Below are 27,451 nucleotides of genomic sequence, written 5' to 3'. Positions count from 1 at the left end.
TTTGAATTATTACATATTGGAGTTATTTATTCAACAGTTTAGTGATTCGAACTTAGCAGAGGGTTGCAAATAAGAAGATTTGCAAGTAAACTCGTTACAATATGTTCAACAAACTCATTAGATACTGACGCATACTTAAGTTTGGACGAGATACACATTTTTACATTTTACGAATTTACTGCAAATCCTCTTATTTGCAATCTTCTGCTAACGTTCGAATCACTAAACTGTTGAATAAATAACTCCAATATATAATAATGCAAAATGGCCTTTATTAAAGTACTTTCAAAAATAACACTGCTACTACTCGACAGATGAACTGCTTAAATCAAACTGATAATACTGCTATTGCTCGCTTAACCGACTTAAATCCAATTGATTCTCGCGCCTCTACTGTTGCTGCCTTTTATAGTGTTTGGTATCCTCGTTGACATTTCTGGGCGGTTCTGTTATAGAATCTACTAGTTGGTAATCTGCTATAAGATTCTCAGCTATAACTACAGATGCACAATTTTTATAGCTTCTCTCACATGCGCGTGTATTTGTGAGCGACACTTCCACAATTATAATTGCGTATCTCAGATAACACATCTGCATGTGTTTGTGCGTTGCTTCTCCGCTGCGTGTACGTACATATGTGTAGACATAATGATTTAATTATTGATGTGCATACAGTCACTGCTTAGCATCGGCTTACAGATTACAGTACCCCTTAGTGTTGCTAATATTCGTAACACTGCCCTCCACGTAAGTCTGATCGTCCAGATCAGACAAATCTCCCGATCTAAACGCCGCTGGCATCTCCAAATGTACCACTCTTCTACTCCGTGGTTTCCCAATGGTTTGTATGCGGTAGATGGAATTACTGATCTTCGTCACAACTTCGTACGGGCCTTCGCCACTGCACCAACATTTGGATGGAACACATTCCCGCCGGTGAGGGTTGTATAACAGTACCAAATCTCCCTCCAGGAAACCTTCCGAATTATTGGTCTTGTCGTACCTGTGTTTCATCTTACTACTCATTACCCTGGGCCGTTCCCTCACACTCTGTTGTTTGGCCAATGAACTACTTCGTAGAGCTTGCGCTTGATGGATTGGCTTCGCATAATCAGTATCGTTCCCACGTTTCACAACAGTAGTGCGCTCCGGCTTGAAACTACCCTCGCATTCTTTCTGGGAAATTGGTTCCATCGTTTTTGTGCGTCCATTAGGGTTTGTCAATGCCAGTGTTTCTCTCGCAGGTACTTTTGATTTCGCTTTATTTGGCCCATTCGATCCATCAACCTTTACCTTTGACTTTCGTGGTCTTTGTCGAGTCTTCTCCACCAGTACCCGATTACTGCTGAACCCTTTCTCCAGACTAAAGTTAAGTGGTATATCTTGGTTCTTATAGCGCATAATTTTTCTCCCCATATCGATCCTGATGTCATGGTCAACTAAGAAGTCCACTCCCAATATGACTTCATCAACAATCTCCGCCACAATGAATTTGTGTAGAACCATGACCTTTCCAATTAATACCTCACATACCACTTCTCCTTGTACTTGGTCATACTCGCCAGTGACCGTACGCAACCTTGCTCCAGGTAATGGTTTTACTCTCCTGTTGACCAAGTCAGATCGGATTAAGGAATGAGATGCGCCCGTATCTACAGTCAGTACACGCTCCTTGCCATCCAGCTTTCCTTCGACGGCTTTCCTTCTTCCAATTTGCGATACAGATATCACAGGACATTCAATAGCTGGGGCAAGTTTTTGTTCTTTACATCTGACACGCTCTTGCTCATCTCCTCCAGCTTTGCGTTTACGGCCACCCACATTGTTGGAACTATTAGGACCAAGATCGCAGTGATGTGCAATGTGACCGGGCTTCCCGCATTTGAAGCATTTGATAACTCTTTCACTCCGCTTTTGCGATCCTCTCAGTGCCTCCAATATTGCGTCTACCCAGTCAGGCATCTCTACTTCCACATGGCGTGCTTTGAAAACTGGCTTACACAGAAGCGACGCTGTTTCCTGAATCAGAGCTTGTGAAACGTTTCTGCGAATGTTGGATTTGGGTTTGCGTATGTAGCTCGCTTTGTTTCGACGTCCCGTATGCCATTTATAAAGCTCTGAATCTTTACCCTTTCAGTGTATTCCACGGGTTCGTCCGCATTCGCTAAATGTGCCAGCCTTTCAACATCCGACGCAAACTCTTGCAATGTTTCACCAGGCCCCTGGAAGCGGTTCAGTAACTCCATTTGGTATATCTGTCAATCCACGGTTCTCCAACTCCTTTTTCAGTTGCTGGATTCCTCAATTCACTCAACTTTGCCATGTCCAAGTTGTATTCCCAGTCTTCGGAATTTATTACACAATTCCTCTTCTGACACCAATTATAACGAATTTACTGCAAATCCTCTTATTTGCAATCTTCTGCTCACGTTCGAATCACTAAACTGTTGAGTAAATAACTCCAATATTTAATAATGCAAAATGGCCTTTATTAAAGAACTTTCAAAAATAACACTGCTACTGCTCGACAGATGGAATGCTTAAATCAAACTGATAATACTGCTATTGCTCGCTAAGTAGCGTCTTAAATCCAACTGATTCTCGCGCCTCTACTGTTGCTGCCTTTTATAGTGTTTGGTTTCCTCGTTGACATTTCTAGGCGGTTCTGGTCTAGAATCTACTAGTTGGTTATCTGCTATAAGTGTCTCAGCTATAACTACAGATGCACAATTTTTATAGCTTCTCTCACTTGCGCGTATATTTGTGAGCGACACTTCCAGAATTATAATTACGTATCTCAGATAAGATATCTGCATGTGTTTGTGTGTTGCTTCTCCGCTGCGTGTACGTACATATGTGTAGACATAATGATTGAATTATTGATGTGCATACAGTCACTGCTTAGCATCGGCTTAGAGATGACAGTACCCCTTAGTGTTGCTAATATTCGTAACGATATATAGCTACACCACCTCCATGCCCAGCCCTATCAGAGCGATACAGTTTATACCCAGATACATTGAAAAGAGCATCAGAATGATATTTTGCAAACCACATCTCCGATACACACACGACATCTACATTCGAACATTCAAAAAGATATCTAAATTCATCAGTTTTCATAGGGAGACTTTGAGCATTGATGTGACATATTTTAAATCCATGTTGAAAATATTGTCTTTGGGGCTACCGCGATTTGCGTTATTATTATTAACTAACATTAAGAATGCAGACAGTGCCAAATAATTTGAGTGTGGTATGTGTAAAGATAGTAGGGCAAGAGGGCACGTTAAGCAACGAGATATGAGCAAAATAGAGATGAAAAAGAAATCAGTTTTCAAATGCTTAAATAATAATTTCTTACATAGAAAGTAGATAGGAGATAAGCGAGAATTAAAATACTTAAAACAAAATAGGCATGTACTAGTCACTTAGCACTCTGTATAAGTTTTATGATGTCTTCTTTGTAAAGAACTTTTACTGCAATTTGCCCAGGCCGCATTCTAACGAATATTTCTCCTCTCACTGAGAATGCAGAGATTAAACGCTTTTGCTTTTTCGGCTGTGTAGCGAACTGCATGGTCTCACGGTTGGATTTAGTGAGACACTCATTTAAAAATACTCTCTCATTTGACGTATGACCAATATCGCGAAGCTGGAGGCCTCTTTTGTTCGTTTTGTAGAACTTGGCCACTGCTTTAAAAATCAAAGAGCGATCGAGAGGAGATACAAGCTTCACTAGGAGTGGTGGAGTTTTTGTTTTGTTTGCGCGCAAGATTTGCCACACGGAAGGCGGCCCGTATAGGTGGTATGTTAATATTTAAAACTTTGCATACTGTGGAGAAGGTTTCTATTGGGCTCTCATCTTTCTCAATTGGAATTCCACTAATTATGACGTCGGCTGCGACGTCACTACTCTCATACTTTTCGAGCGCAGCCTTTAATTGCTGTATGTCGTTGGACAGAGATTTGGATTTTGCCCACTCACGCTATCTGTTCTACTCTCAACCTTACTCACACTCGACTGAACACTAGCCAGCTCAGTAGATATCTCACTTATCATTTGCATCACCACCCTCATGCGCACTGTTATCTGCTCCACAACATTGTCGATCTTATTTTCCAAAGGCAATAGCCACGCTGAGGAGGGTTTTACACTCTTACGTATTTTTTGCTGAGGTGTAGATTTGTTCGATGATGCTCCCTCTAGCCGAGCAGATTTTGCACGCGTCATAATTGTAATAACTCAACTCACCAAATTGATGTTCTCAATACTGCAGTAAAACAGCTACAATCCAGTGGAAGTTCGCAGTATAGTTGAGAGATCTCTGCCTTGGAATGTGCCGATAAAGAGAAAAGAATAATGAAGGCAGAGACGCACAGTGGTCCAAATGCTCAATCTAGCTGGAGGAAAGTGAATTTTTCGACTTTGTTGGAAGCAATAATTTTGTTGTATTATATGTTAGCAAGTGTTTACTGTGCATAACGGTACATTGGTTTTGCTTTAAATTCGCCGTAATAGCTTCGCTTCATTGTGTCAAAAACAGGTGTTTATTTTGTTCTGAAATATTTAATAAGGTGGAGTGATTGTAAAACAATTAAAAAAGTGTGAACATTTTTTGTGGATTAACTTAATTAAGGTGAATATATTGGTAATTATTTCTGTCAATAAATTTTTGGTTGAATGTGGTATTTTGTTTGCATAAAAACTCGTTGTATCACATGAGTTTCTAACACGTGGTAATTTTTTCGAAATTAAAATTCTATTAAAGTTTTGGCAAGGACTTTATTCGACTTATATTGTGGTTTATGAATTTTTGTGCAATAAATTATATCAGCATATCAATGTTTGCATAATTAGCTGCCAGTTTTTGCCTAAACGCTTTATTTTTCGCTTACAGTGAAAAATGCCGATAACAAGGAGGGTACTGTACAATGTTTGGTATAATGAAAAACAGCATATATATAACATATATGTATTTGCAATTATATCGGGGTTGAAATTGAAGAAAATAATAAATATTATAAAGATGTTCGGCAATCTGTCCATGTTTTTATATGCGTTTTGAAAAAAAGATGGACGCAGGCGAATCAAACAAAGCTTGTGTTTGAGACTGTAATAAAGTGTGGTTAGATGAGATATTTGTTGCTTCAACCAAACCTTCTTCGATAACTTTTGAAGAAGAGAAACCATCAACATCTAAGCGCGGAAGACCTTAAAAAGAATTTTTAGATCAAAGCGAGAGAGCGAAGCGAACGAAAGTAGCACCTTTATTGGAGAGTTGGCCGACAGAAAAATTAGTGTTTGCTGCTGGAGCAAGTCCAAAAGCCACAACGCCAACATATACCCCTCATACCATAAACTTTTTGCAGCAAAAATTGAAAGCTATCCAAAAGATGGTATCAAAATTTCCGATATATCGGCTGAAGTGTCTTTGCAAAGTTTGGTAGATCACACTACAAAAAGACTTTTAGAGCAGCAAAGAGAAGTTTTAAAGCACTGCAAATGCACTGAACTTACTTTGTCTTTTAAGTGGGGATGTGATGGCAGCAGCGGCCATTCGCGATATAAGCAAACGTTTGATGACAGTAGCGCATAAAACTCAATGAAAATAATAAAGTTATTTGGCACAACCCACGTCCATCTTCTACAAGATTTTGTAGGCCAATCAAACTTATTTTTGAAAATGAAAGTAACTCGTTGATTGAAAAAGAAATAAATGCCATAAAAGCTGAAATAGCTGCGATAGTTCCAACTCAAATTTCTGAAGAAGATGAACAAATTAATGTCACTCATAATTTTTATTTGACGATGATTGATGGCAAAATATTTTCGACAGTCGCGAATTCCTCTTCTCAATGTTGTGGAATTTGTGGAGCATCGCCAAAATTTATGAATAACCTGAATGCAATAGAAAAATTCTATCCAAAAGAAAACCTTTACGAGTATGGCCTGTCAACATTGCACGCTTGGATAAGGTGTTTTGAATGTGTTCTTCACATTGCGTACAAACTAAATGTTAAAAAATGTCAAACCAGAGGAGATTCGGATAAAGCAATAAAAGAGGAAACAAAGAAAATTATTATTGATCGGCTGAGAAAAGAAATGGGCTTGCTGGTTGATGTTCCCAAGCCGGGATGTGGAACAACGAACGACGGCAACACGGCTAGAAGATTTTTTCAACTACCAGCCCTAGCTTCAGAAATAACTGGTACTAGAAGAATTAATAAAGAGATTTGGAGTGATTTTAACCACTATGTCTTGCGGCTTTGCTATTAATGTGGAGGCGTTTCGAGCTTGTACGATCCAGACTGCACAACTCTTGTTTTTTGTATTCGTAGTATTACATGCCATAGAGTATGCACAAAATTTGAGTGTATGGTGCAGATATTATTCAATACGCAGCACTGCCTATAGGAATGTTATTCGAAGAAGCCTTAGAATCTCGAAACAAGGATTTCAGGAATATTCGAGAGAATCATACACGAAAAATGTCGCGAGAAAAAACAATGCACGATCTCTTCCATTATCTACTTTTGTCATCGGATCCGCTTATATCTTCTCTTTCAACCAAGCCTTCTTTTCGTTATAGCAGTGCAGAGCCTTTATCTGAAGAAGTAATAGCTTTGCTTTCAGACGCGTCTGTCGCGGTAGTTGCACAGTCAGAAGTCGATTCGGAAAGTGAAGCAGATTCTAATTAAAGAACTTTGAACTTGCATACATATTTGATTTTTAACGACATGTAAACTATTTCTTAATAAATCATAGTTTTGAAAAGTCAAGCAAATATTATTCTGAGATACCATTTAACCGATTAGGCTTGTTTTTGGTGTAAACCTCCACTTTAATGTAAACTGTCAGCATATAAAGTTTCACATCGATACGTCTTCGCAAAAGCAAGTTATGATCTTTTTCCAGCTAGATTGAGCATTTGGACCACTGTGAGATGGCGACAACGACTGCAAAAAACTTGCATCGGTGGTGGACAGCTAAAACAACAGGAACACAGAAATCTAGAAACTTCAGATGTGGAAAACACCGGCTAAGGAAGTCTTTGTGACTTAGATGGAAACTATCACCAGTTTTCAATATTATTGCACTGTAAAAGCACTTTGAAATGATTTTTTTGTAGAGCGCTTGAAAACACGTCTGCTCGCTGTTTAACAATCAACAATCAAGTTTTTTTTCTCGGAGTATGAATTCAAAATGTTTATTCCAGCTGCGGAAGATTTAAGAATGCTGCCAACACTCTAATCAATTCAAGGGATATAAAGCATATACATTTATAAAAGAACGATAAATAATTGACAAGTCGGTTACCGCTAAGGATATTGAAGTAATACAGGTACTCTCACAATCTTGGGCATTACTCAGACTGCGCATGGAACTTGAGCTGCTTGAAGGTGTATCCATATCCGAAAACTGAGTAAAATTTGATATGTATGTTGTATATATTTTGTATTAAAAAGCAAAAATATATATGTTACTATTCTTGCTCTCCAAGCAGCAATTTTTTCCCTGAGTTCGGCCCTGAGGCCATTATTTCCGTTTCCAAGAAAAATCTGCTCCAAATCGTCCTTATATAAATATTTTAGCCTATTGTAGGTGAATCCGCAAGCTACATGTGGTGTGCAAAATATATTATTTATTTATTTATGAATGAATTTAATTAATATTATTTCCTTACCGGTAAATGCTGCCATTTAACTCTTTGAGCAGTTCCTTTAACTGGTCATCTTTTTGATCGCTATCAATTGTCTCCAAATTTTGCTCGGCCTCAATTGGATGATCCGTATTTTCGACAGCGAAAACAATATCGTCTTCTGAACTTAACAAAATGGAAATTAAAGTTTCTTCCATTTTTAACAATTACTGAGTTTTTTTTGCTTATTTTACTATTATTTAATTACTTCTAAAAATGTCTCACTAAAACACGACAACGAAGGCATGTCGACACGAACTGACGCGATTCGTATTATTGCTTCATACCAAACGACAAATAAAGTACATTACACGTAGTTAGATTTACATTTTTATTGTTAGGCCAACAAAATTTCATATAATATCAACAATTTAATGTAAAACTCTGCGAAGAAAATACATTATACGTTATTTATGCAACAAAATATCAAATCATTTCCACAATTTACTGTTAATGTCGACTGATGAAATTATAATGTAAATTTTACAATAAAATTTGACATTGCAACGTAGTACATTGCAATATCACTTTGATAATTTTATTTTAAAAATGAATACAATAACGTGGATTTAACCATTTTAAATGTGAAATTAACACTATTTCGTTTACATTTCAAATAACATTGTAAAATGTTAGTTTTACATGGCGACATTTTTGCGGTGCGTATTCCCTCAATACGTAGTTTATTAGCCTCTGAAAGGTGGCTGGAGCAGTTTGCAACCCAAATGGAAAGCGATTGAACTCATAGTGACCATCAGCGGTTGAAAACGCAGTTTTGGCCCTATTATCTGGATTAACTTCAATTTGGCGATACCCTTTCGCGAGATCAATTGTACTAAGTATAGAATATGTTTTCCATATTCGGAATAGGAAACCTATCATCTACCGTTCGCTCATTTAGCTTTCGATAATCAATAACGATTCGCCACTTTGAAGTTCTGCTGCTAGCGATTTTTTCTTTTTGGGTAAAATCCAAAGAGGCGAGTTGTACTGGCTATTACTATGAACTATTATCTTTTAATTTAACATATCTTTAATTTGCCTATCAACTTCTGCTCTGTGTATAGCTGGATACTTATAAAGGTTGCTGTATATCGGGGCATCTGTTTTTGTGATAATCCTGCGCTTAACCTCGTTTGTGAAGGTCAAATTTTCGCCTTCCTTATAAAAACTATCAGTGTATTTATTTAAAACAGATTTTAACATCGCCTTATCTTTCAAATTTAAGTGTTCAGAAAATTAACTATTTAAGGACTTTTCATTTTTTTCTTCCTCGTATATAAAAACATATACCAATTCATTATTTAAATATTTATCATAAGAAGATTCTTCTTCTTCGTTGAAATAAATTGCCACACTTACACTGTCCGTTAACAACATTCTCTTTTAATAATCAAATATTAAGTTAAGATCAAACAGAATATTATTTCCAATTATGCCATGAAAGTTTGTGTGAAATGGTACTTCCAAGAATTGAACAAAAGTATATGGTTAATTGAATTCTTTAAATAGTGGTAACCGATATAAAGTATTAGTACTGACTTTTTTATTTAATATTTTTAGTGTGAAATCCGATGAGTCAATTTTCCATTTAGGACTACAAACATTAGGGTTTATGACACTGAATTCTGCACCCGTATCAGCAATAGATTTAAGTTTTCTTATCTTTGTATTAATTATTACTAGTATCGCCTGTGGTCGAAATTCGAGCAACTTGTATTTTTTCAGCTCAGTCTATTCATCCAGTGTTGGGGGTAGTGCAATAATGCGTTAATAGTTAAGCAGTGGGTGGAAATATAGCAAACTGGTCTAACTTGCTTACATTTTTCATTAAAATTTTGAATTTGATCTAAGACGTTATACTTTTTGATTGCATTTTATTAAATTTTCTACAAACTTTTCAAATGTAATTATAACGTTTTGGTATGGAGCTCCTTAAACAAAAATATAAAAAGTATGTACGATCAAAGGAAATTGACATAGAATTATGGTGAAATTACTTGAAATTGCATTGAAATTATTATAAAGGTAGTAAAATAGCTTTTAGCGCACCACCGGGGAGGTACGCCGTTGGCGCGCTACCGAAGTTAGTTTTGGGTACTTGGTTCCCCAGTAGGCTTATATCACCCATATAAACTACATATACATATATCACCCATTTACTTCAATAGTGTCATAATTGAAATAAAATAATTTAAAAAAGCTTTTCAGTTAAACGGTTTTATTGAAAACAATACCTACATGAAGTAATAATAATACTAAAAGCTAGAAAATAATTAGGTAGGTCCTAGGTACTAGTCATCACATTCCTCATCAAACTAGAGCGTTGATCACACAATTAAATAAAAGCGTTGGGCGCGTGAAATTTCTAAAAATGTGAGGCGTAGCATAACCTGATTAAGGTTCAGTTGGTCTTATATATGACTATGAATAGAATTTTGAAGCGTCTAACGCTTTTATTTAATTGTCTGATTTAACACAATGAAATTTATTTATAATATAAAGCACGGAATTTTGCCAGAGTATCTCAGAACAGGTATTACTTTTAATTACGAGGTCCATGATATAAATACAAGGCAGAGAAATAATTTAAAATTGCCAAATTATAAAACAGAATCGGAACAAAATAGTATTTTTTACAAAGGGTTGAAATACTTCAACGAACTACCTGAATATATAAAAAATTGTGATAGAAACTTATTTAGCAGCCGGTTGTATGACTACACCAAATCTAGGCCGATTAAATGATATAGTCGTTGTGATTTAAATGCATTAGTGATACATGTGTCATAATTAAATTTTTTTTTTTATTTAAAAATTTAGATTAAGTACACTTTGTTAATCAATGCAATAGTATTTTTAAGCTTTGAACTAGGCTCTTAGAGTCGTAATAAATTAATTAATAAATAAAATAAATAATATTTGATGTACTATTGCGTGTGCTATTCACCCAATTAATCGGCTGTTTAGCAGAAGAGAAAATAATACAAAATATTGTAACGAATTTTGCGAGTTCCTGATAATTATGCATCATCTGCTAACGTTCGAATCGCTGAACTGTCGAATAAATAACTCCAATATTCAGTATTGCAAAATGGTCTTTATTTAGGCTACTTTGGGAGTAGTACCATTATATTTCAATATCACGTACTTCACAAGAGCGTGTTTAAGTCAAATGATTAGTCATTCCGAAGCTTGCGCTGCTTTTATACTCTCTGTTGCATCGTCCGCATATTTCTCCTAAGGTCTAGGCGTTTCATCTTCTAGAACTGTTGTATCTCCTGCATGGTAATTGAGCTATATGCGTGTGTATGTGTGAGTAACAACTTCGGCTGATGACTACATGCGTGTGAGAGATATCTCTTAACTTCGAGCTGCTGGTTATGTGTGTGCATACTGTATTTGTTGTTTTGATTATTTACTAACAGCATAGTGATGCTAATATTCGTCATAATATAAATATAAACCAGCCGTCCTCATTTAGTGAAATAATTATTGGCGCCACTTCACACGTATTATTATTCTCTTTCGTCTTTAGTTGTCGTTGAACAAGCAGAGTAACAACATCGGATAAGGATTGTTTGCGCATTTGCGAATAGATATTTTGCAAACAAACGCTCTTGCGCAGAATGTTTTCATGGTTTAATGTTATCAATTTATTTTGTTTAAATATTTCCTTAGACTCAAGCAATAAAGTAGTATTTGTATAGCATATTTACGCATAACATTTTGTGTGTTAACAAACATGCGTGCATACGTCCTACCTAATCGATTTTTCATCAACACCTAAACCACTACCAATAAGATGATTTTAGTTTTACTCACACAGCCACAGTTTTGATTTTGGGGATCCCTGATATAAACATAAAAATGCCTAGGAGGAGAGAAAAAAAGAAAAATAATAGCTGCAATTTGTCAAGAATATACACATGACGTCACCATTGTGGAAGAGAGTAAGTAATCCAACACTTCCTTTGTGCTTTTTTTACGTGTAGGTGATGAAGACAAGCATGAAGATATTGATGAAAGTTTCAGACTGAATATACTGTATCCATTTAGGGATGCCTAAGTCAAACCAATGGGAGCTGAATGTATTGGATACACATATAGCATATACAAATAGCACTCTAAAGATACCTTTCAAAGTTGTATTGCAATAGGAAAGAACACATTATCTCAGAATGCTTTTCATTGACACCCTCTTATCTCAAAATGCATTGAACTTATGCTCAGATTGGGAGTTTGTGAAACAAATTTTTGAGATGGTATATTTTTGAATAAAATTCCCACGTACGGCATCCTTCAAACATATTCTGAAAGAAAGACCGAACCAACATAACTCTTTATCAATTCACGAAATATTTAGTACGAAATGAATTATTTTATATATTCTGACGAATATTAGCAACACTAAGTGTTAATATCATCTCTAAACCAACACTAAGCAGTGACTTGTATGCACATCAATAAATCAATCATTATGGCTATACACATGTCCATACAAGCAGCGGAGAGTAACGCACAAACACATGCATATATCTGAGATACTCCCAAAAGTATGCAATCATTTGTGCAAGAATCACTCACATATACATGCGCATGGGCTATGAGAGAAGCTATAAAATCGTGCATCTGTAGTTATAGCTGAGAAATTTATGGCTGCTAACTAACTAGTAAATTCTAGAAATAGAAGCGCCTAGAAATATGTCAACGAAGAAATCAAGCAGTATAAAAGCAGCAACAGTTGAGGCACGACAAGTTAGTTTGATCTAAGCAAGCTATCAGTTGCGAAGTATAAGTGTTATTTTGAAGTAGTCTAATAAAGACCATTTTGCATTATAGAATATTGGAGTTATTTATTCAACAGTTTAGTGATTCGAACGTTAGCAGAAGGCTGCAAATAAGAGGAATTTCAGTAGATTCGTTACACTTGGTGTCAGAAGAGGAATTGTTGAATAAATTCCGAAGATTTTGAATACAACTTGGACATGGCAAAGTTGAGTGAATTAAAGATCCAGCAACTGAAAAAGGAGTTGGAGAACCGTGGATTGAATACAACCGGCAATAAGATCGAACTTCAAGCACGGCTACGAGAGGTATTGGAGTCGCAAGGAATTGATGTGGACGAGTATGTCTTTTATTCTGATGGGGACGAGACAACAACAAAAATTGAAGAGAAAAACGAAACATCGCAGACAGTTACGAGCACAGACTTTAACATGATTTTGGCTGCAATATCTGCTCAAACATCGATAATGGCATCCCAACTAGAATCCCAAGAGACACGTATATAACATCCAAGATGGAATCACAGGAGACACGTTTAACATCCAAGATGCAAACACAACTAGAATCCCAGGAGAACCGTATAACATCCAAGATTGAAGCTGAGGAAAGACAAATGTCATCTCAACTGCAAGAACTGAAGACATATATGGCATTTCAACTGGAAGAACAGAAGACATATATGACATCTCAGTTGGCTGAGCAGTTGAAAGCACAGGAGGCCCGCATATCCTCGCAGCTGGAGGCACAGGAGATAAGGGTATCATCGAAGCTGGAGGTCCAGGATACAAAAATTTTAAAGTTTGTGGAAAAAATCGAGGCCGAGGTGGATGCTTTGAGAGGACGTACGGAGCAGTTGCAACTAAATCGCCCAGCAGTTTCAACGAGTAATCCAAAGGTAAAAACACTATCTTTTGACGGTTGTGTTTCTTTCCAGGTCTTTAAGCTACAATTTGAGAAGACCGCAACAGTGAACAGCTGGAATGCTGAAGATAAAGTTGCTGCACTCTTCGTAGCATTGAAAGGACCAGCTGCCGAAATCTTACAGACTATTCCAGAGTACGAACGGAACAGTTATGACGCATTGATGGCTGCTGTAGAACGAAGGTACGGAAGCGAACACAGGAAACAGATATATCAAATAGAATTGCAAAACCGTTACCAAAAAGATAATGAGACTTTGCAAGAGTTTGCTTCGGATGTTGAAAGGTTGGCTCATCTGGCAAATGCGGACGCACCCGTGGAGTACACTGAGAGGGTAAACATCCAGAGTTTTATAAATGGCATACGGGACGTAGAAACGAAGCGAGCTACATATGCAAACCCAAAACCCACATTCGCAGAAACGGTATCCCATGACCATCTACCGCATATAAACCATTGGGAAATCACGAAATAGAAGGGTGGTTCATTTGGAGCGGCTAGCGGCGTTTAGATCAGGAAATTTGTCTGACCGGGACGATCAGACTTAGGTGGAGGGCAGTGTAACGAATATTAGCAACACTAAGGAATAATATCATCTCTAAGCCAACACTAAGCAGTGACTTGTATGCACATCAATAAATCAATCATTATGGCTATACATATGTCCATACAAGCAGCTAAGAGCACAAACACATGCATATATCTGAGATACTCCCAAAAGTATGCAATCATTTGTGCAAGAACCACTCACATATACATTCGCATGGGCTATGAGAGAAGCTATAAAATCGTGCATCTGTAGTTATAGCTAAGAAATTTATAGCTGCTAACTAACTAGTAAATTCTAGAAATAGAAGCGCCTAGAAATATGTCAACGAGGAAATCAAGCAGTATAAAAGCAGCAACAGTTGAGGCACGAAAAGTCAGTTTGATTTGAGCAAGCTATCAGTTGCGAAGTATAAGTGTTCTTTTGAAGTAGTCTAATAAAGACCATTTTGCATTATCGAATAGTTAGGAGTTTTTTATTCAACAGTTTAGTGATTCGAGCGTTAGCAGAAGGCTACAAATAAGAGGAATTTCAGTAGATTCGTTACAATATTATATGAATTTTTTGGGAGGGGGGGGGGGGGGGGGGGGACCTGTTGGAATTAACACATTTTTTTATCACTACTAATATACTACTAAGGTACTTTTCTAATACAAGGGGATTGAATTATTCCCCGTTTTCCTTACTTCATAAAAGCAACCTCTCCAGATTTTTAAATTTGGGAGTGTCAAAGCTCTGTCATCATTGGAGAACAAACCTCTATTAATTGAATCATGAGTTAAAGGTATAAAAAGCAAATGCTTATATTTTTATTCACAATATTTTTAACGTAAGTAACAGTTTGCAGTCATGAAAAAATAATACAAAGTGTGTTGTGAATTTACGCCAAACCTTTTTTTGCTATAACTTTTTAAGGGTTGTAAGATCTGCTCAAATGCTATCGATTTCCGTAATAAGAAACAAAAAACGATATTTTGTCCCTTACGTCAATTCGGCGGTTATGACTCGATTCCTTCCCTGTTACGGCGTTTCTACGGTCATTACAGCTGCGAAGCTAAACTGTTTAGTTATTGTCATTAACATCGATAATTCATTAACCCATTAGGTGGTATCTTAAGGCGAGAAAGTTAGAAAGCCCTTAGTAGTTTTCGTAAAGCAACAATATTTCATAAAATAATAGTTTTATCCTTGAAGAAAAAATTAACATAACTGTCTACAAAAGACAAATCACGCAAAATATGGAAATCGTAGGCACATTACAATATATTATCTCTAAGGAAGTGCTGGACGAAATATATTGAAAAGGTCACTTTATCCCTCCCTAAAATTTCCCGTAATATTTTCATATATAGCTCAAAGTTTAAACATTTAAAGATCTATAAAGCTACATACATGGCTGTCACCCGATCAAAAATGCGGCACAGAGTATAGGAAAAATTTTAAATATTACCGAAAATTCGGCGAAAGGCGGTTTCTAACCTGGGTCAAATTTCTTCCAGAACGAAAAGTCGAAGCATCCAGCGATGTTGATAATGATAAACCCGCTCTTCGCAATAATCGCTACTGGAGCATTTCACGGTTGGTACGGGACAAATCGTATACATTTATTTCATTTTTAGGTCTCAACTAAAGAAAAACTTTTTCTGTATTGCGAACGATAGCTCAGGCGAACGATCGTATCTTGACAATTTCGTCTAGCAATGGTATTCTCTATCATTTTCGTTCGGCCTTTACGTTTCTTACGCTATGCCAAAGTGAAGGCGAAAGCATTTGTCAAACGATATGTTGCCATATGTATTTTATTTAGAAACTTATTAAAATCACTTAAGTTTTTTAAAGTTTTTCATGTTTTTTCATTCAATTAAATAAATCTGGAAACAAAATTGATTTGTTTACTTTGGGTTTGTTTACATTTCAAAAAAAAAAAAAAAATAAGAAAAATTATTATAAATTATTATTGGTTTTCGAGAAATTTTGCGCCAACGCCGTTTGAGAGCAAAATGTATGCAGCTGCCGTATACATCATAACCGAACGGTATCGTGAAGCTCAGCTACGGGTAGAACGCAGAAATTTGCGTGATAACTTAAATGTATTGGACCTACCGGACTCTGAGTAAGTGTATATTTACAAGTTGGTATGAATACTAACAGCATCTTACCACAGATTTGTTGCATATTTTCGGGTGAGCAAGGAAGTGTTTAGACATATATATGACGAAATGAAAATGCATATGCAAACCTCGTTCCGTAACACTCACTTGCCAGTGCAGTTGAAACTATCAACATTTCTAAGATTTCTAGCCACTGGAAGTTACCAAAAGTCAGTAGGAAAATAACATGTTTCGGTTATGAGCCAACCGACACTAGCAAGAGTCATCGGGGAATGTTTAAAAGTGTTTGAAGCCCATTTTTGTAAGAAATGGATAGTTTTCCAAAAAACTGAGGATGAGGAGAACAACATGAAGGAACATTTTTTCAACTTATGTGGTATCCCGGGGGTCATATCCTCGATGGAACCCATGTGAGGATAAAGTTAACTGGCGATAATATTAGGCATTTATACCATAACCGAAAAGGATATTACAGTTTAAATGTCATGGTGGTAAGTATCAGTGAATTTATTGTTTTATTCTATTCCTCTCTTTCTGTAGTTTTTCTCTTACTATGTTTGTAAACCTAGCTCCTTCTGTCTCCTTTTCCTCTCCCTCCTGTTTTACTTCCTCATATTTCTTCAGTTAGTTTTTACTTCACAGGTTTGTGATCACAACATGGTGATTACGTACGTGGATGCAAGGAATCCCGGAGCCAACCATGATTCTTTTATTTGGAAACATAGCGTAGTCGAAGAGCAGCTTAGATGTGCTTACAACAGTGGGAGAACTAACTCCTGGCTTCTCGGTGGACTTAAAATAAATAATATTAGTGTTAAATACTTTATTGAGTTTTATCTCTGAACAGGCGATTCCGGCTATCCACTACAACCATATTTAATGACACCTTTCCGCACTCCCAGTGGCGCATTGCAGATTCGATATAATGAAAGACATAAAAAGGGTAGAAATATTATTGAACGCTGCATCGGAGTGTGGAAGAACAGATTTCGGAGTATAATAGGCTCACGTGGACTGCATTACTCTACCGAAAAGGCAAAGCAAATCGTTAATGTATGTTGCGCACTTCATAATACCTGTATTTTTTTTAAGCATCAGAGTTACCTTTTCCGCCGTTAATTGAAGATGATAACAGCAACAACGCAGTTGTGGAAGAATGCAATCACTTGCTACAAATATTCGGCTACAAATCGCAGAAAATTTGCAATAAATAAAGTTTTATATATTCACACATTATTCGCGGTTTTTTCTAAGTAAACAGGTTTTGAGACTGGTTGGTATATACTCCTCCTCGTGCTCGTTCTTCTCTTCCCCTTCATATTCTTCCTCCTCCTCTTTTTCTACTCCACTTCCCTTTCCTCTTATTCTTCTCTTCCTCTTCCTACTCTTTCTCCTCCTCTTTAGCTCCCGCTTTTTCTTCTCCTTTTCTTTTTCCTGCTCTTCCTATTACGCCTCTTCCCACCCTTTCTTTTCTTCCCCTCCACTTTCTCGTCTCCCTCGTCGTCCTCCTCTTCTTTCTCCTCTTTTTCTGCTTCCTATTCTTTCTCCTCTTTCCCCACATTCTGCTCCTCTTCCTACTCCTGCTCTTCATCTTCCTACTTTCTTCCTCTTACTCTTCCCACTCTGTCTCCTCCTTATTTCATTATCCTCTTCCATTTGTCTATTAAAACTTTTTAAAGATAAGACATAATCCTGCTAATTCCTAATTTGAGAAAAAGGGAAGATTATTATTGTTGTAGGTGGTATACATACTGGGAAAACTCTAATAGTAATAAAGACGGGTGTTATTTGGAAGCTTTATTTATTTTGCAATATTTTAACCAAGCTTTCCAAACTTGCGGCAATAGACTTCATTGCATCCGCTTGGGCGTTTACAACTTCCGCAATTTTCTTCACCTCCTTAGCTTGCATTTTTGCAGCTTCTGCTTGCTCCTTTGCATACTTCCCTATGCTTTCTTCGAACAATCTTTTTGTTCCCCGTGAACGGTGTGTTGATGTTGTTACATTGTTATGATCTGTGTTATGTGATGGTAGGTTCTGGGCAGAGGGTGATGTCGGATTTGTAGGTGTGTGAACATGTGATTGTGCAGATGTCTGTTGTTGCTGTGATTGGTGCTGTTGTTTCTGCGATTGTTGCAGTGACTGTTGCTGTTATTGCTGTTATTTTTATTGTTGCTGCTTCCATTCCTGCCTCTTTCGAGAAAGATACTCCAAATAATTGTCCTTCCGGTGCAGCTGCCTTTGACTTGGACAAGATCCTGTCAATAGTCCTTTCTGTTTCCGTGAGTGACGTTTGGCAAAATGGCCCACCATCTGTACCATTCAGGTTTCGCGCATTATCGGCAAGCTTGCGTTTTGTCCTACTCTTGAGGTCAGCCCAGATCTACAACAAGAACGATTACAGATAAGTTGCTAGTAGTAACAAATAAATGTAAATATCGCACTTACCTTTTTCCACTCAACCACGGTTCTTATTGGAGGGCCAAGAGCATTAATTTTGTTGGCTACCTCATTCCATTTAAAATCGCATTTCGATTTGTCTTCCCCGAATTGAGGAGCACCTCTTGCCAGGTCCTAATTTGCTTCCAATTCACTTACTAGCACTCCAAACTGCACGCTGCTAGTTTTTTTGTTACTAAAAACAAAAACATGGATTAAAATTTGCTCTAAATAAGTTAGTTTTAATAAAATTACCTCTTTTTATCTGCTATATCCTTTTCTAGTTTAACGAACGATAACTAATTTATTTTCGTTTGAATTTGACATTTTAGTTCTTTATTTTATTGACTTATCGTTATAGAGAATGTTCATTTTTTACGTCTTCGTCACGTAAGAGTCAGAAAAAGTTTTTAGTGTATTAGGTTTGTATGGTACATATGTATGTAAGTAAAAATAGAAACATGCTCTAGAAATATTTGTATATGTGTATACTTACTTAATTGGCACTTAACTAACCGTTTAAGAGGTTATGGCTGTCCAACAAGGCGCTTCTTCGCCCTGCCAACTGGTGCCAATTGGTCACACCCAAGGAGTTTAAATCGTTTTCCATCTGGTCCTTTCAGCGGAGTGGGGCCGCACTCTTCCTTTCACTTTTAAAATTTCGATTTTCCCTATACTATATATTGCGGCCACCGTGGTGTGATGGTAGCGTGCTCCGCCTATCACACCGTATGCCCTGGGTTCAACTCCCGGTCAAAGCAACATCAAAATTTTAGAAATAAGATTTTTCAATTAGAAGAAAATTTTTCTAAGCGGGGTCGCCCCTCGGTAGTGTCTGGCAAGCGCTCCGATTGTATTTCTGCCATGAAAAGCTCTCAGTGAAAACTCATCTGCCTTGCAGATGCCGTTCGGAGTCGGCATAAAACATTTAGGTCCCGTCCGGCCAATTTGTAGGGAAAAATCAAGAGGAGCACGACGCAAATTGGAAGAGAAGCTCGGCCTTAGATCTCTTCGGAGGTTATCGCGCCTTACATTTATTTTTTTTTTTTTTTTTATATATTGTGGCATGCTCCACCTCCTGGACCTCGTGAGGTATTATCAAATGAGCGTGTCCCGAATATTCTAAATTAACGTTTTATCCGGAACACGTCCATGAATACTTAAACTGAAAAGAGCTTTCCGAAATTTCAGACTAAAAAGGTAAATACTCCATGTGTAGCAGGACAGGTCGAGGTCAAGGCCGGAATATAAAGTTCTAAGATAATAAGCCATTTTCTGTTATTTTTTTGCCAGTTCAATTTTCGCCATAGGAATTTTTACTCAAAACAATAAATTTTTTGTAAAAACAAAAGAAAACTCTATATTATATGAATGGCAATTTTTTTCATTATTATGAAAATTCATATAATAAATTGAGGATAAAATTTCTTTGCCTATTGCAAATATCCCTTCAATGTTTATCTTCTGAGGAAGTTTTTTGAGTGTTTATTTCATATATTTTGCTTACGTATGAATAAAAATCTGGCTTAGAAGTACAATGACAAAGTCTCTACTTACATTGTCAACGCCAATATAGTTTAAATAGTACCTGGGCGACCGACCTTTGCTCGGAAATCTTCGAGTATGCCGCATAACATACTTTGTTCTACATGTCATCATTAATCAAACTCTACTTTTGTTATATGCACATATATAATATATTTTTACTTACCAATATTTGATTTCCTTAAAAATAGATTTCAAAAACATATCAAACACTAACCGCAAAATGAACTGGAATGAAGAATTTGAAATGGGTAATTCCAGCCTATAGTATAAGGGATTGTTATGACAATTAATGAAATCGATAACTAAGTTATTTAGGTCGAGTGTCTTCATGCGCCGAATTATTAATTTCAAACATTTTTTAGTTATACACTATGAAAGTCTCACAATTTTATTACATTCCAAAAACTTGTAAATTTCACGAATGACAACTATCAGTTATGACAACTATCAGTTAGTTTAATTAAATGTCAACTTACTTCCCTAAGCGCCATCTGTTGGTAAGTAGTTAAATAGTTAGATAACGTTTTAAAATTGAACATATGCCTCTAGTGTTCAACGGTAGAAAATTACCTTGGTGGGATACCTTTTTGCTACGGTGAGAAATCTTTCTAATAGTAATCTGTGAGAAATTGCAATTATTCATTTCATATTTGCCAAGAATATGCATTTAAATATATTTTGCTAGAATTTGCCACGGTGCCTTGATATTGCATTTCAATTTTATTACCGTGTATGAAATTTAGAAAATTAAGTCGAATCGTGTGTAAGAGTTTTTACGAAGATTTTTAACTTTAATGCTCTCCTTTAAAGCTTTAATAGAATATGAGTAAGTAGAGTACTATTTCGTCTAACTACCCCAACCGTAAATAGTAACCCTACTCTAAAATGTCAATATTGTAATGCGGAGTGAAATACCTTTCATTTGATACCCATATCGGCATATCTCATGCAATTTTTTTATATTTCGAATAGGTGGCAACCCTACTCAAATATTACCCTATTGTAATGCGGAGTGAAATACCTTTCGTTTGATACCCATCTCGGCATATATCATGCAGTTTTTTTTAACTTTGATTAGGTGGCAACCCTAAATGGAAACCCCACTCAAAAATGTCCCCATTGTAATGCGGAGTGAAATACCTTTCGTTTGATACCCATATCGGCATATCTTATGGAATTTTTTTTTAATTTCCAGTAGCTGGCAACCCTAAATAACAACCCTACTCAGAAATGTCCCTAATGTAATGCGGAGTGAAATACCTCTCTTTTGATACCCATATCGGCATATCTCATGCAATTTTTTTAATTTCGAATAGATGGCTACCCTAAATGGCAAACCTACTCAGAAATGTTCCTATTGTAATGCGGAGTGATACCCATATCGGCATATCTCATGCAATTTTTTTTTAAATTTCGAATAGGTGGCAACCTTATTTGGTAACCCTATTCAAAAATGTCCCTATTGTAATGCGGAATGAAATACCTTTCGTTTGATATCCATATCGGCATATCTCATGAAATTTTTTTTATTTCGAATAGGTGGCAACCCTAAATGGCAACCCTACTCAAAAATGTCCCTATTGTAATGCGGAGTGAAATACCTTTCGTTAGATACCCATATCCGCATATGTCATGTAATTTTTTTTAATTTCGAATAGGTGGCAACCTAAATGGCAAACCTACTCAAAAATGTCCCTATTGTAATGCGGAGTGAAATACCTTTCGTTTGATACCCATATCGGCATATCTCATGCAATTTTTTTTTTGAATTTCGAATAGGTGGCAGCCTTGTGAAACATTCTGAGTGGCAACACCTAGGTGCCAAATTTCATTTAAATCGGTTGAGCCGTTCCCGAGATCGTTCGGCTAAACAAACAAATAATAATTGCTCGTTTAAAGTTATAAGATATCCACTTCTACGTACCAACATCTTCAACCGTTTTTGAAGTCGATGCAAAGATTTTCAAAATATTCGAGCGGCGATAGTAGGCGTTGTCAAGCGCTTTTTTCGAGACAGTTAAATACAGTTTTTAAGTCAACCTTACGAAGCTGATCATATATAATTTTGTCTTTTAGCCTTATAAATGACGGAAGTATACTGTTAAGTATTGAATTATCACAGAATTACATATATTTCATTTTGAAATATTATTTATTTGGAACATGAGTATTTGTCACAGTCAGAGGAAGTAGAGTGTTGAATTTCATTGCAATTTATTACTTCAACTGAAAGCTATTGAAAAAAAAACTTGGTTGACGGATAGACCGATGAAAAGATGAGCAAAGCTAGCATACACTTTTTTACGGTTGACTTAAGGGGGATATCAAAAAAATCGCCAGGCGCTACCATCGTTCAAGTCGATATTGGCTACCGAAAAAAATTAGTAGTTGAAGTGTTTTCAAAATTTCTTTCTAGAAATTTTGCGCTCCCTATTTATTTTCTGCATAGTAACAATATATAGCATACTGTATTTTCCATTGTGGTATATTTGATGATGGTCAAAACGTAAGAAGTAGGGAAATTTGCCTTGTTATGTTCAAATTTTCATTTGTATGTATCAGTAGCACAAAATTTCTAGTAAGTAGATATGATAAAATTTTAAAGCATATTTGGTTATTGATAACATTTGAATTTTCCTTCAGTTATAACGTCTTTCTCAAAATATAGTTACCGGCATGAAATTTTTACTATAAATATTTTTTTCATAGATTTTTTGCAAAAAATCAAAAGATTTAAAATAAGAAAAACAATGAATTCAGCATTTGTAAAATGTATACATTTAAGTTTCAGGAAGCTGTTATAAAGATGTTTGCCTCTTTAGCTCTCTCTGTGAGCCAAAAATAGCTAATGAATTTTGAAAAGCTTTTCTTTATTGGTTTCTTCCGAAAGGATAAAATATAACTATGGCATATAAAATTTAGAGAAGATGATTAACCTAAATACCAGTAGGGCTCCGATGTAATATTTTTATATATGAAAGTCTCTGAAATAGAACAATATAATAGCTTATAAATGTTGATTGCTTTCCAGTGTTACTCCAATAACAAAAAATAGTAATTGAATAGCAGTAATTAACTGGTTATAAGCTCATAAAATCTTACAAATAAGTAGGAGGTTTAAAGGAAACTATGTGTTAAAATAAATTAATTAAAAAATTATATTTTGAGGTTTTAAAATTATTGATTTCAAAAACACCCTTGGTCTCAAAAAGACTATTATACGAGCGAATGGTGAAAACAATGCTCATCCCGAAATACTATAATTCATTTGGAACTATTTGAATAATGGCAGCATGAAAATTCCATAGCTTTACTAATAAAAGCATAGACGTAGTCAGCCAAAAAAATGAGTTAACGTAACTATGATTTCATGCAATTCATTTGCGTGCTAAACATAAACTGATCTTCAGCAAGAAAACTCAACTGATGTATTTCAATTTACGTCCAAAAACCTCACCTGATATTGCCATTATATTCCACGCCACTGACTGCAGACGTTTCGCTCTAGCACGTCGTTTAAAAAATTGTAGCGATAAGTGTTCCCCATTTGAAAGAGTTGATACCTTCCAATATCTGGGTGTTTCTGTAAACCAATCCTTATGTTAGTCAACACATATTTCTCGACTGAAGTCATACATGCTATCTACTGTGCTTTATTTTTATTATAGTCTAAGGAAGCTATGTTCAAACGCAACGCTTAAGACGCTTTATTACACTTTGGTTCACTTTAAGCACCAATATGGCATATGCTGCTGTGGTGGTGCTTCTTACAGTAAAATCCAGCAACGTCTTACTGTTAAAAAATATCATAAGGAAAATATGTAATGTGAACCGTTTCCACCATAGCATGGAGTTGTTTAGAGAGCTGGAAATTCTTCCAGTAAAACACATGCACTATTACAAAACTTTAAAAATATTGTAACGATTTTAGTGCAATTCCTCTTATTTGCAACCTTCTACTAACGTTCGAATCACTAAACTGTTGAATAAATAACTCCACTATTCAATAATGCAAAATGGCCTTTATTCAAGTACTTCACAATACTACTACTTCTCGACAGATAGCGTGCTTAAATCAAACTCATCGCCGATTGCTCAGATTGCGCTCTTTTATACTCTTCGATTTCCTCGTTCCATACTTCTAGGCGTTTCCAGAATTTACTTAGTTACCAGCTATAAAATTATGACCACAGATGCACGTGTGTAGCTTCTCATATGCGCGTGTATATGTGAGGGATACTTGCACAAATTATTGCCTACTTTTGGGAGTATCTCAGATATATGCATATGTTTGTGCGTTGCTCTCCGCTGCTTGTATGGACATATGTGTAGACATAATGATTAATTTGGTTATGTGCATACAAGTCACTGCTCAGTATCGGCTTAGAAATGATAGTATCCCTTAGTGTTGCTAATATTCGTCACACTGCCCTCCACCCAAGTCTGATCGTCCCGTTCAGGCAAATTTCCTGATCTATACGCCGCTAGCATCTCCAAATGAACCACTCTTCTATTTCGTGGTTTCCCAATGATTTGTATGCGGTAGATGTTATCACTGATCTTCTTCACAACTTTGTACGGGCCTTCCCAACTGCACCGAAATTTGGATGGAACACCTTTCCGCCGGTGGGGGTTGTATAACAGTACCAAATCTCCCTCCAAGAAACCTTCCGAATTATTGTTCTCATCGTACCTGCGTTTCATTTTACTACTCATTATCCTGGATCGCTTCCTCGCAATCTGTTGTTTGGCCCATAATGTAATGATAGAAGGTGAAGGAAGATTTGACAGCTGTCATATCGAACGCCCTTAGCTCCAGTGAGCTCCAGGTTGTATTTTGGAAGTACAAGAGAATGGCGCATAAAAAAGGGCCCGATTTTTAAAATAGTACGTAATTTCGTACTTTTTTATTTATTGTTAGAATTGGATTGCAGTAGTAGTAAAGAAACGATTTGAAATATAATTTAAGTAAAAAAACACATGTTTTGTTTCAGCTTAATGATCATTGGCGATTTTTTTATATTGAGAAAAAGTTGTGCATTATAAGCCCAATGCGTTTTACTGCTTAAATTAAAATTCAATTTAAAAGGAAAATCAAGCGCGCTACGTTGTTTAGGTAGAGAATCAGAGAATAAAAATCAAAGATACCAAGCTATCTAAAAATAGGATTGGCGCTTAGTAGAAACGAATTTCTTCAAAGATGGAGTAATCATTTCCATGTATCTATGCAGGTTGCGAAATTTTAAGAAAAAAACACTAATTTGAGCCATCAAATTGGCGATTCGTTAAAGTTTTATTTATGTTTTAGGTAAATTTAACGTCAGAAAAATTTGTTTACATCGAAATTGACATAAGACTAGCATTACTTACAAAATACTTAGATTCTATTACAAAGTTTTTCTTTTAATTAAATTTTACCAAGTTTTTGAAATTAATAAATTGAGATAAAATTAAATTAAAAATTGGTTTATAGTATTTTACATATTTATACTATTTATATTTATTTATATGTATACATTTTGCAATAAGTGAAGATCGAATAATGGCGGTTATAACAATGAATTGAATTTGGTAATAATGGAAATAAAAATATGTTTTTTTTCTTCGCTACTTTGAAACCGGTTTCACATTTCTCTACATTCTCGTAGCAAAATACGCGGATTGCTAAAATTGCAGCAGTGAAAATTATATACATATGTAAGTACATGGAGCGCAAACTATAATGAATGTTATTCATGATTATTTAATGGTGTTAGTACTTATAATAAGATTTGCAAGACTTACTGTGCAATTAAGGCTTCATTAATTTATTAAACGACTTTGTGCGGAAATACATTCGGCTTCTAAAAAAGAGCCTTTTTACTTCAAAGATGAGGTCGACACTTTCGCTCATTTGTATAAGCCTTTCAATGTAGAAGGGATTTGTTTCCAGCAAAGTTCCGTTTAGCTGGTAAAAAACTTGCTCGAGCTCCATAATTTTATTAAAAAAATCTCTTGAGGGTTTTATCAGTCCTCTAGAGATTTCTGTAACGTAAGTTTCGGAGGTGTCGTCACTAACACAATGCCATAGTTGAAGCTTCCGTATAATGTACCCTGCAACATATTCGAGAGCGTCTTCGTGCTTCTATATGACTGGAGTGCACTAAATAGTTCCCTTCCGTTGCTTCCTCGCCAGCAGCATCTTCTTGCTCTCCAATAAACTATTTTGATGGTCTATTGCATCAAACCCCAACCACTCCGTGTCGTCCGCCTCCACATTGCCACGTGCTGACAAAAATTCTGTATTTCTTGCTATTTTATAAGCCAGGGAACTTATTAAATATGTATATATATATATATTGTAACGAATTTGCTTGCAAATCCTCTTATTTGCAATCCTCTGCTAAGTTCGAATCACTAAACTGTTGAATAAATAACTCCAATTTGTAATAATGCAAAATGGCCTTTATTAAAGTACTTCACAAACTGTGCAACGAATAGCTTGCTTAATAACCACACTGATTGATAGCTCAATGAAACTCTACTATTCAAAATAACACTGCTATTGCTCGCTAGATATCGTCTTAATCGCAACTGCTTGACAACTCAAATCAAACTGAATTACTTCTTACTCGCTGGCGCCGCTTTTATAGTTTACGCTGCATACTTCTAGGCTCTTCGATTTCCAGAAGTTACTAGTTGTTTCGGCTACAAAATCGCCAGCCACAACTACGTGCACAAATTATTGCTCTCTCTTGTGACATCTCAGATAAGGTATATGCATTTGTTTGTAGTTTACAGTCTCCCTCACACACATAAGCGTATAAGTAAATTCATCTGTGTGTGACATCTCATCTCTCGCTGCCTTGTATGTAAATGTTGCTCGTCGGAATGTGTACATATGTGTAGACGCAATTATTGATTCGTTTATGTAGATACATAATGATTGAATTATTGATGTGAATTCACGTCACTGCTTAGCATCGGCCTGGAGATGGCAGCACTCCTTAGTTTTGCTAATATTCGTAACACTGCCCTCCACCTAAGTCTGATCGTCCCGATCAGACAAATCTCCCAATCTAAACGCCGCTAGCATCTCCAAATGTACCACCCTTCTAATCCGTGGTTTCCCAGTGGTTTGTATGCGGTAGATGGTATCACTGATCTTCTTCACAACTTTGTACGGGCCTTCCCAACTGCACCGAAATTGGGCTGGGACACCTTTCCGCCGGTGAGGGTTGTTTAACAGTACCAAATCTCCATTCCGGAAACCTTCCGAATTATTTTCCCTGTCGTACCTGTTTTCCATCTTACTACTCATTATTCTGGATCGTTCTCTCGCACTCTGTTGCTTGGCCAATGAAGAACTACTTTGTAGAGCTTGTTCTTGACGGATTGGCTTCACATACTCAGTA

General features: G+C 36.3%; 1 protein-coding gene across 4 annotated transcripts in view; it reads left to right on the top strand.

Moving 5' to 3' along the window:
- Edem2 (ER degradation enhancer, mannosidase alpha-like 2) overlaps positions 1-27,451 on the top strand; it is a 479,713-nt gene that overhangs the window by 427,105 nt on the left and 25,157 nt on the right. The gene's annotated exons all lie outside the window — the stretch shown is intronic.

The sequence above is a fragment of the Eurosta solidaginis genome, chromosome 2 (assembly GCF_040869045.1).
Source record: "Eurosta solidaginis isolate ZX-2024a chromosome 2, ASM4086904v1, whole genome shotgun sequence".
NCBI classification, from domain to species: Eukaryota; Metazoa; Arthropoda; class Insecta; order Diptera; family Tephritidae; genus Eurosta; species Eurosta solidaginis.
The sequence above is the reverse complement of the archived record's forward strand: the minus strand, read 5'-3'. Positions and strand labels throughout refer to the sequence as shown.